This window comes from Nicotiana tomentosiformis, chromosome 3 (genome assembly GCF_000390325.3).
Source record: "Nicotiana tomentosiformis chromosome 3, ASM39032v3, whole genome shotgun sequence".
Classification (NCBI taxonomy): Eukaryota; Viridiplantae; Streptophyta; class Magnoliopsida; order Solanales; family Solanaceae; genus Nicotiana; species Nicotiana tomentosiformis.
Window position 1 is genome coordinate 71,288,053 of NC_090814.1, and position 10,431 is coordinate 71,298,483.

The following is a 10,431-nucleotide window of genomic DNA, read 5'->3' on the forward strand; positions in this document are numbered from 1 at the left end:
ATAATTGGCACCTCATAGTCCACTTTACAATCAAGAATAACAAAATCCGCCGGGAGAATGAACTTGTCAACTCAAACCGATACATCTTCAATCACCCCCAATGGTCTCTTCATTGTACGATCGGCCATTTGTAATCTCATAGATGTGGATCTTGGTTGCCCAATTCCCAATGTCTTGAAAATCGAATAGAGCATCAAATTGATACTTGCCCCAAGATCACAAAGAGCTTTTGCAAACTCTGCACTTCCAATGGTACAAGGGATTGTGAAAATATCGGGATCTTCCAACTTAGGAGCGATCGAATGCACAATTGCACTCACTTGGTGAGTGACTTTGATAGTGTCAAAATTCATCGACCCCTTCTTTGTCACCAAGTCCTTCATAAACTTGGCATAACGGGGTATTTGCTCTAAGGCTTCAACTAATAGCACATTTATCGAGAGACTCTTCATCATATCAATGAACTTTTTGAATTGATTCTCTCCACTTTTTCTTGGTAAGCCTTTGAGGATAGGGAGGAGGTGGCTTAGGCAATGGTGCCTTATCCTTTTGCACTACCGGTTCCGGTATGTCGATCACATGATCCCTAGACGGATTCACATCCTCTTGAGCCTCTTCCACCATGTCATCAATATCAATTTGCACTTCATTATTTGCTTGCAATACATTGGTCGGGATCTCCTCTTCTTCTACCACTTGCTCATCATCCACCAGTTTCCTTTGACTTGAGGTGGGTGCATTCTCACCTCTTCCACTTCTTGTAGTAACGGCCATGGAATGCCCCGTATTGTTCCCACCCTTCGGGTTCACTACCATATCACTTAGTAGTGCCCCCTTAGGACAAGAATTTTAAGCTTGAGAGATTTTACCCATTTGCGCCTCTAGATTGCGGATCGATGTGTTGTATGAAGCAAGTTGGGCATCAGAATTGGAATTCTTATTTATCATTTGTTTGAACATGTTCTCAATAAGGCCCATTTCATTGTTGGAAGAACTAGGACCATGGGAAGGATAAGGAGGTGGGTTGCTCGGTTGTTCAGACATCGGGGGCCTTTGAAAACTCGACCCCCGATTTCCCTAATTGTTGTTCCACCCGCCTTGGTTGTTGCCTCCCCAATTGCCTTGGTTATTATTGTTATGCCAATTCCCTTGGTTATTTCTTCCACTCCAATTGCCTTGATTGTTGTTATTTAAATTGCCTTGATTGTTTCCACCACTCCAATTACCTTGATTTTGAGAATTCGAATTGCCTTGATTGTTTGAAGGTTTTCATTGTTGTTGACTAGGACCTTGGAAGTTGTTTCTTTGCTCTTGAAAATTGTTCGCATATTGGACCTCTTCTTCTTGGTCATGGTAAGAATCACCATGATCAAATCCACTATCATCTTGCATAAAATTGTCCACTCTTTGTTGCACTTGTGGACTTCTTGTTCTTCACTTGTTTACCATCATATTGACTCCATCCATAGCATTGACTTGCCTCAGGTTTTGCACTTGTTGAAGTTGAGCCTTTGCCAATTGCTTCATGATGGTTCTCAACTCGACTATGGCTTGTCCATGGTCATGTAACTCTTTATGAAGAAGAATCACATTGGGGTCACTTTGTGGAACATTGGCTCTAGATTGCCACATCGATGAAGTATCGGCCATCTCATCCAAAATATCACATGCCTCTGCATAAGGCGTTGTCATGAAGTTCTGACCGGCAAGTTGATTCACTACGCATTGGTTGGTTGTATTGATCCCCCAATAGAAATTTTGTTGAATCACGTTCTTCGTCATATCATTATTGGGGCACTCTTTCACTATTGTTCTATATCTTTCCCATATATCGTGTAGTGGTTCATTGGGCTTTTGCTCGAATGCTAGAATTTCATCCCGAAGAATAGCCATATGCCAGGGAGAGAAGTACTTAGAGATAAATTTCTCCGTTATTTCATCCCAAGTATGAATAGAATGATTTGGCAAATGTTCCAACCAATCTAAAGCTTTTCCCGTAGAGAGAAGGGAAAAAGCCTTAGCCTCAAATCATCCTCGAAGACATTTATTTGTTTTCTCCCCCAATACGTATCTACGAACCCCTTCAAATATTTATATGCATTTTGACCTGGTGCACTGGTGAAGAACCCTCGTTGCTCGAGCAAAGTGAGCATCACATTGGTTATTTGGAAGTTGGCCGCCCTAATATGGGGAGGGACTATAGCACTTGCATACACTTTATTCGGCAACACCCGGTGTAGAGTCGCTCGTGGTGGAGTTGGTATATTTGGTCAAGGTCCCGGGGGGCCTCGGATAGATTCTGGATAGTTAACGGATCGGATTTTGAACTTAAGAAAAAGCTGGAGAATTTTGGTTTCTGGTGAAACCGCTTCTGCGAACGATTCACTGCAAAAGCCACCTCCTAGAAGCGAGGCAATGAACCGCAGATACTGCTGGGAGTGAGCTGGGCAGAGGTCGCAGGTGCGAATAACTTCCCGCATCTGCGTGATCGTAGATGCGACCACTGGAGCACAAAACCGGACTTTGTTGGGGAAGACTAGGACTGCAGATGCGGTCAAATTCCACAGATGCGGAACTGCACCTGTAGATAAGGAGGCATAGAAGCGAGGCCGCAGGTGCAGCATTTTGTCTGCAGAAGCGGACTTGGATGGGCTTAGTGGGAACCGCACCTGCGATGGAAATTTTCGCAAGTGTGGATAGACTGCAAGTACGAAGGTCGGGTTGGGCAGTGTGTTCTTTTAAAAGGGGGGTTTGGCTTAATTCCACTTCATTTTGTCCATGGGAGCCGATATTTGAGTAATTTTGGAGTGCCATCTTCATCATCTATTATGGAGTAAGTGAGTTCTTCACATTGTTATTTAAATACATGGTTTATATATGGATTTAAGCATAGAAATTTATAGAAATTTGGGATTTTGGTAGAAAACCTAGCAATTGGTATTTTTAGATTTTGACCACAAAATTGGACATGGAATTTGGAATAAATTATATATTTGAGTTCGTGGTATTATGTGAAAAGTTTATCTTCAAACATTTTCGGAATCCGGGTACGTGAGCCTGAGGGTTAATTTTATTGACTTTCAAGCGGAGTTGGAAATTTTTATAAATTGTTAAATTGTAAGTATTAGAGTATATTTTGATTGAATTACACGTGGTTTGACTAGTTTCAAGATGTTTGGCTTTGAGTTGAGGTATTAAAGAGGTGTTGGAGCCGGTTATCGAACTTCCGAGCGAGGTAAGTCTCCTGTCTAACCTTGTTGGGGAAAACTACCCCTAGGTGATATTTATTGTTATGTGCAACTAGTTGTGGGTGTTACATACGCACGAGGTAACGAGAGTCCACACGTAGCTAAATCATGTTTTATGTCCGGATAGGCTTAAGACTTTATCATGTAATAATTGAATTATTTGAACTCATAAAGATTATATTCATTTTGTGCTCATATACTGTATTGTAAATACGTGTCTCGTAATTTGGTAACTTTCTTCCTTTCTTGTGGAGAGAGCCGAACTCCTCGGCAGTATAATAGATGCATCTATGGTTCGTGTCGCTCGACCCTCTGCAGTGTACACATTATTCTGTATCGGGCCGAACGACCTCGGCAGAATCGTGCGTTATATCGCTAGTAGCCCGAATATTCACGAGATAAACCTTCCACTGATACGCGACATTCTTATGATATTCCTTATTTATTTGATAGTGGCACTTGTCATTTTTCTGAGTTGTTAAGGTAGAATACAAGATCGAGAAATTTATACTTTAAAAGAAATATTTAAAAGATTATGAAATTTACAGATTTACCCCACTATCGTTGTGCACTTCATATATGTTATGAATTATTATATTATTTTATTGGACCTCTAGTAAGTGTCGGCGTCGACCCCTCGTCACTGCTTCTCCGAGGTTAGGCTAGATACTTACTGGGTACGTATTGATTTACGTACTCATGCTGCACTTCTGCACTAAATGTCCAAGATCTGACAGGTGCATTTGATGATCATCTTGGAGTGTAGGCGCATCTGCTGATGAGACTTTATGTGAGCTGCAATCTAGGCTACGCAACGTAGTCCACCGAGTCTCCATCGTACTGTTTATTTTATCATGTCTTATTTACATTCTGGAAAGATGTTGTATTATTATGGTACTTCTTAGAAAATGTTCATACATTTGTGATACCGAATTTTGGGATTATACTAGTTGATGCTTGGGGTTTCGTACATTATTATCGCCTTTCATTTCTTTTATAAATTACAAATGTTGTACGTTCCCATGACTTGGAAGTGTAAATCTCCTTTTCTTATTAAAATTTATGATTTCGAAAGTAATAAAATGAGCAATCAAACTGGTAAATCATCATTGGCTTGCCTGACGGCGGTGTTAGGTGCTATCACGACCTATAGTGGATTTTGAGTCGTGGCAATATTTGTTATCTTTTTTATTGATATAGTGAAAAAGGAAAGTGAGAAAAAAATATTTAAAAAAAAAGAGACAAAAAGGTGGGAAAAATTAGATTATACAAATTAAAATGATTTGAAATAATAATAGATGAAATTAGAAAAGAAAAAAAAGAAGATGAAAGCAAAAAAAGAAAAGAAAAGAAGAGAACAGTTATAATGTATAACTTGTTCTAATAAATGAATTGGAGGGGAAAAAAAAGACAAAAGGTATATTATATCAGTTATATTAAAAAAGGTGAACGAATGTTTACTAGTTATCTTTTTTATTGTATAAAAAATAAGAATAACAAAAAAAAATTGAACAAAAGATAATGAAATTAAATTATGGAGAATTTTTTTTTAAAAAAAAGAGTTAAATAAAATTAGTAAAGGAACAAAGATAAAGAAATAAACAAAAGGAAAGGGTAAAGTAAAAAAAATAAAAAATAAAAAATAAAGGAGACAAACTGAATGTGGAATTAAATTAAAATAAAAAAATAAAGAATAATATGATTTGGACAAAAAATAAATGAACAGAAAAGGAGAAAAGAAAAAAACGAGAACAAAAAGAAAAGAAGGAAAAGAAAAGAAGTAGAGAAATAAAAAAGAAAACGAAAAAAGAGGTAATTATCCACAATAGCTACAATGGGTAGGAAGGGTAATTAATTTGATGGGTAAAACATTAAAGGAAAAACTATGCGACACATCAAACACTTATATTGTATTTACTATTTGTAGCTATACTTTTAACAAATTTACCATTCATAGCTATATTTGAATCTTATAGTAAATCCATGAAATAAGAGATTAATTGTTTTGAAATGAAATACGAGAGCAACAAACTCTCGTAGCTTAGTTGGTTAGAGCGCATATTTAGTTAGCAAAAGTCTTGAATTCAACTCTCAACAGAATATTTTATTTTTTTGTATTTCTGTATTTTGCCTTAGTTGTATCCATTGAATACTACATGTTGTATCCTTTGTATACACCCTTGTATACAATCGATACAAGTTGTATTCATTGAATAGTAGCTACGAATGATAATTAGACAAATTATAATTATTAGGCTCTAAATTATAATAGTTTATGAAAATTCCTCAAAATTAAATAGGTAGGCAAGGATAACTAATTTGATTTTTTGTAGGTAATTGACTAAGTGTGTCCCTTCTGAATAAGGTCGTCTAGAGGGCCCAAATTAAAGCATCTGATAGACCCGCTTTTCATATAGTCGTAGAAAAGTTGGAAAGAGTTGGAAAAGTCAAGGATCAACTAGAAAAATTTGCGGCTACAATTACATAATCTCAAACTGAAATCTCACTGTGTCAGTCGTAGAATAATTGGCAAATATTTTCTCACTCATGATTAGGATTTAGGACTAACACACACATTATGTATACATAAAGGTATTTCCACCTAATCCACCCTACAACTTTTACACTTGTTGAAAAGGCCGTTAATTTCATGTTCGAACGTATTACTTTCTTCAATATTTAAAGAGAATAAATAGGGAAAAGGTACATGATGTTTACATCAAATTATTGAAAAATTGAACCAAATCAAAAACCGACTCAAATTAGAGAAAAAAGGCAATATATTTTTTGTTTGATTTTGTGTTGATTTTTAATTTTAAAAACCAATAACATTTGATTTGATTTTGGTTTTAAGAAAATAATCGATAATTGAACGAAATCGACTATATAATACCTATTTAAAAATTATAATTACAGATACATATGTATCTTTTTATATAAAATTTTAAAATTTTATGGTACATATTAATCTTTTGCGGTCTTTATTTATATCTACTTATTTGCCTTTATAGTAATTTAGTTCTTTTCCTTTATTTTCTAGTTTGATTTGTAGTCTTTATTTTGATAAGTCAAAGAATCTATGTTAAACAAATTTATCTTTAATTGAGTTCTAAAATTGTTCATCACTATTTTTGTTCAATTATCATCGAGATATCTTGGTAAATTATATTTTTTCTTAAAGAGTAATTGACTCGGTAGTGTTATGCTAGAATATAGTTGTTGGAACATGTACTTAATAATGTATGTCATATATTTTTAAAAACCCGACAAAAACTGAAAAAATAAAAAATCGACTTAATTAGGTTGATTTTGCTTTTAGGAGAAAATAGATCCAAACCGATCCATGAACATCTCTATACCAAATCAATATATATATATATATATATATATATATATATATATATATATATATATATATATATATTTTTTTCATTTAATTATAACTAAGCAATATTTTTATTTTAGTTTGCACCTCTAAAGTAAAATTAGTTGATCCGATATATACATCGGTGCAAATAAGCATTTTTCAATAGATAACGCGAAAAACTTAAGTATGAAAAGAAATGACAAAATATTGGCAAATTACAAATAAATGACGGTTTCAAAGAAAATATCTTCTCATTTTCTGCTTTCAGTAGATGAGCTAGTAGGGTATTGAAACAAAGTATTCGTCATACTTGAGTCCTTTCATGTGTTCAACAAAATATTATGTCATTGACTATTCAATGTGAATGGATCCCATGACCCATCTCAATCTGTTCATTCTATCACTTGTTAAGAGTCAAATAAACTATAGTATTTATAAATTAGTCAATACAGGAGATATAATATTTGATTTTTAAAAATAAACTAAAATATTAAAATTACACATTTTACTATAAGTTGGAAATTTTTTCCATATTAAAACATATTTAAAACTTCTTTTAAAAAATATTTTATTTGAACTTGTAAAGTAAGACAGAGAACCATTTGGGACAAGGAGAGCATAAAAGTCTAGTAGATATTTAAGTATTGCAATTCATTAATTATTAAATTTTGTAGGGGACTGGTCGATCTCCTGAAGTTTCTATCATGATTTCGAAGAAAAAAGTACAATATACTTCAATTTTCTATATCACGTGCGAAACTTCCTTTGAAGTTTATGCATATTCTTGAGATTGAAAAGTCACTGTACCTTTAAGGAGAAAGTTGTTAAACATCTTTTGACACTTCAACTATCTAACTCTGATAAGACATAATGTTTAGAAGTGAAATATTAAGGTAAGAATATATTAACAACAAATGTATTACAGAGTATATATGATGTTCCAAGGTGATAGAACGAGCTAGAATTAGCTAAAATCAATTAACAGGACAGAACTTTATTTTTCAATGCAACAATAATTAACTCAAGTTATTCATATATAATTGTTGGAAATGTGATGGTGAAATCTATCCTGCATTTTTACCTAGTCTAATGGTTAGGAAGAAAGACAAAGGTATTTTGCAAAGAAATCGAGAGTTCTCATTTACTTTTTCTTTAATTTGTATATCTCAAAATGTCACGACCCCAATTTTCCTCCGTAGGATGTCGTGATTGCACTTAGTCTCTAAGACTAGGTAGGCCTAACACTTGCTGATTAAATAATAATTTTTTAAACTAAATAACCATTAAGCATGAAATAGAATTTTCTATAATAAGCCAACAATCTCAACATGATACGATATCCCAAAACCGATAGTACAAGTCATAAGCTTTGCTAAGAGTCACTAGAAATAATAATGCATCACTGTTCCAGAATAATGGGAAACAGTGGAAATGAAATATAACAGAAGGTGACTTCAGAGCCTACGAACGTCAAGCAGGTATACTTAAAAGTCTCCAGCCGCACAGACATAAATCTCAACCCAACTCGATCAAAAGTATATGGATATGCACAAAAATGTGCAGAAGCATAGCATGAGTACACCATAGCGCTACCCATTAAGTATCAAGCCTAACCTCGGTAGATTAGTGATGAGGCCAGGTCAAGACACCTACCAAACATGTAAACCTGTGCATGATATAACTTAAACCTAACAATGGAAAGAATATCAATGTAAGCTCAACAACAGAAGGATCACAAATTTACAACCGACAGTGAAAATAATAGAAGCACGAATAGCAACAATAAATAAACGAGTAATAAAGAAACGGATGAAAACTCAATCAATCAAATCGTTCCTAACGCACAATTTACAACACGAATTACTCAAGGTACCACTCCTCGTAATCTCAAATCATAAGTCACAACTTTTAAATCTTACACGTATGGCACTTCGTGCCCACATTTTACCAAATCACTTTAGCACGGCAAAACCCACGTGCCACCATGTACATTGTATCCGTTTCAAATGCTAATTAAAATGTTCAACAGATTTATTTATATACGATAAGGCATAATACCAACCTTGAATAAAGTAGGGAATTAAATGAGAAAATGAGTTTATTTTAGAAATTATTTGAGTGAAGAAAATAATATTTTCGAATAAAATAAAGTATCAGATAAGCTACTGAATTAAATATAGAATTTGTTAAATTAAAATATAATAACAATTTTTAAGTAAAGAAAAATCATCAGATAGGATAAGGAGTTTAAGTTGAGAAATCAATTAAAGTATAATATAACAACTATTGAGAATAGTAAAGTATCGAATGAAACAACGAGTTTTAACTTAAGAGTCACATAAGGTAAGCATGTTAATAATTCTTTTATTTAAAATCGTTATGTTACCAACTACTCAGCAGGGTACAAGATAATGACTATGTGCAGTAAATTCATCTTGAAAATCAATTCATCAAATTACCAGGAAGCGCAGCATGACACAGTGAGGCAATACAACAGTTCACCTAGGATGCATGACTCACACAAGACATAACAACAACAAGTACAACAATCACAATCCGTTGCAGAGCGGAACCCGATCCTACCGTATCATTATTTATTAATATCATAATCCTCCCTTATTTTACCATATTATCATTTATCAATATCAAATATTACGTACACAAACCATTGCGGCGCGCAACCCGATCCTATCGTATCATCATTTTTCAATAGCACAATCCTCCCTTATTTCACCTGTTGTGGCGTGCGATCCGATCACACCGTACACATACAATCCTCCCTTATTTCTCCCGTTGTGGCGTGCAACCCGCACCGTACACACATAATCCTCCCTTATTTCACATGTTGCGGCTTGCAACCCGATCCACAAATAATTTCAATTAACAACAACAATCCAATAACTCAATTTATAAAAAAAATTACAATCAAAGGGTATGAGTACACGGTAATAAAGGAATAACGTAATAATCAAAGGAATACAAAAAATATTACAAAAATGACAGGACAAGTGAAGCACATGACAACTAAGGTGTGCAAGTAAAACAGTTAAGACAAGTAGCAAATAAGCACGGATCCATGGAAGGGACACAACAATTAAGAGGTAACAAAATAGTAAGGAAGGCAATAACTTCAACAACAACATATACGGGCAAAATAACAAGTAAGAGGTAGAACAAATGCTAACAATGTCAAATATAACATGTAAGAATAGATTAACAATGAGAGATATAACATGTCATGACAATTCAATTAAAGGCATGGAAAGAGTCTAGATAACATAAATCGGTCAAATATCACATATAGCCCGTGTACCCACTCGTAACCTTGCGTGCACGGCTTTCACATAACACAAATAGCACAATCAACCTGAATCCTAAGGGGTAGTTCCCCTCCCCCCACCACAAAGTTAGACAAGATACTTACCTCAAAAAAGCTAAACCAATACTCTAAAATTACCTTATCATATGAAACAACCTACGGACGGCTCAAATCTAGTCAAAATAGCTTCTTATCATAAATAAAAACCATAGGAAACAATTCCGAATAATAAAGCTTTGATCTTTAAAGAAAACTAAAAAGTCAACCCTTGGCCCGCACCTCAGAACCCGATAAAATTCATAAAATTCCAACACACATTCTGATACGAGTCCAATCATATCAAAATTATCAAATTCCGATATGAAATCGGCCTTCAAATCCTCATTTTACATTTTTGAAAGTTTTTACAAAAATTTTTATTTTCTCCAATTCAAATCACTAGTTTAATGTTAAAAATAAAGACGGAATCATGAAATATAATTAAATCCGGATAAAGA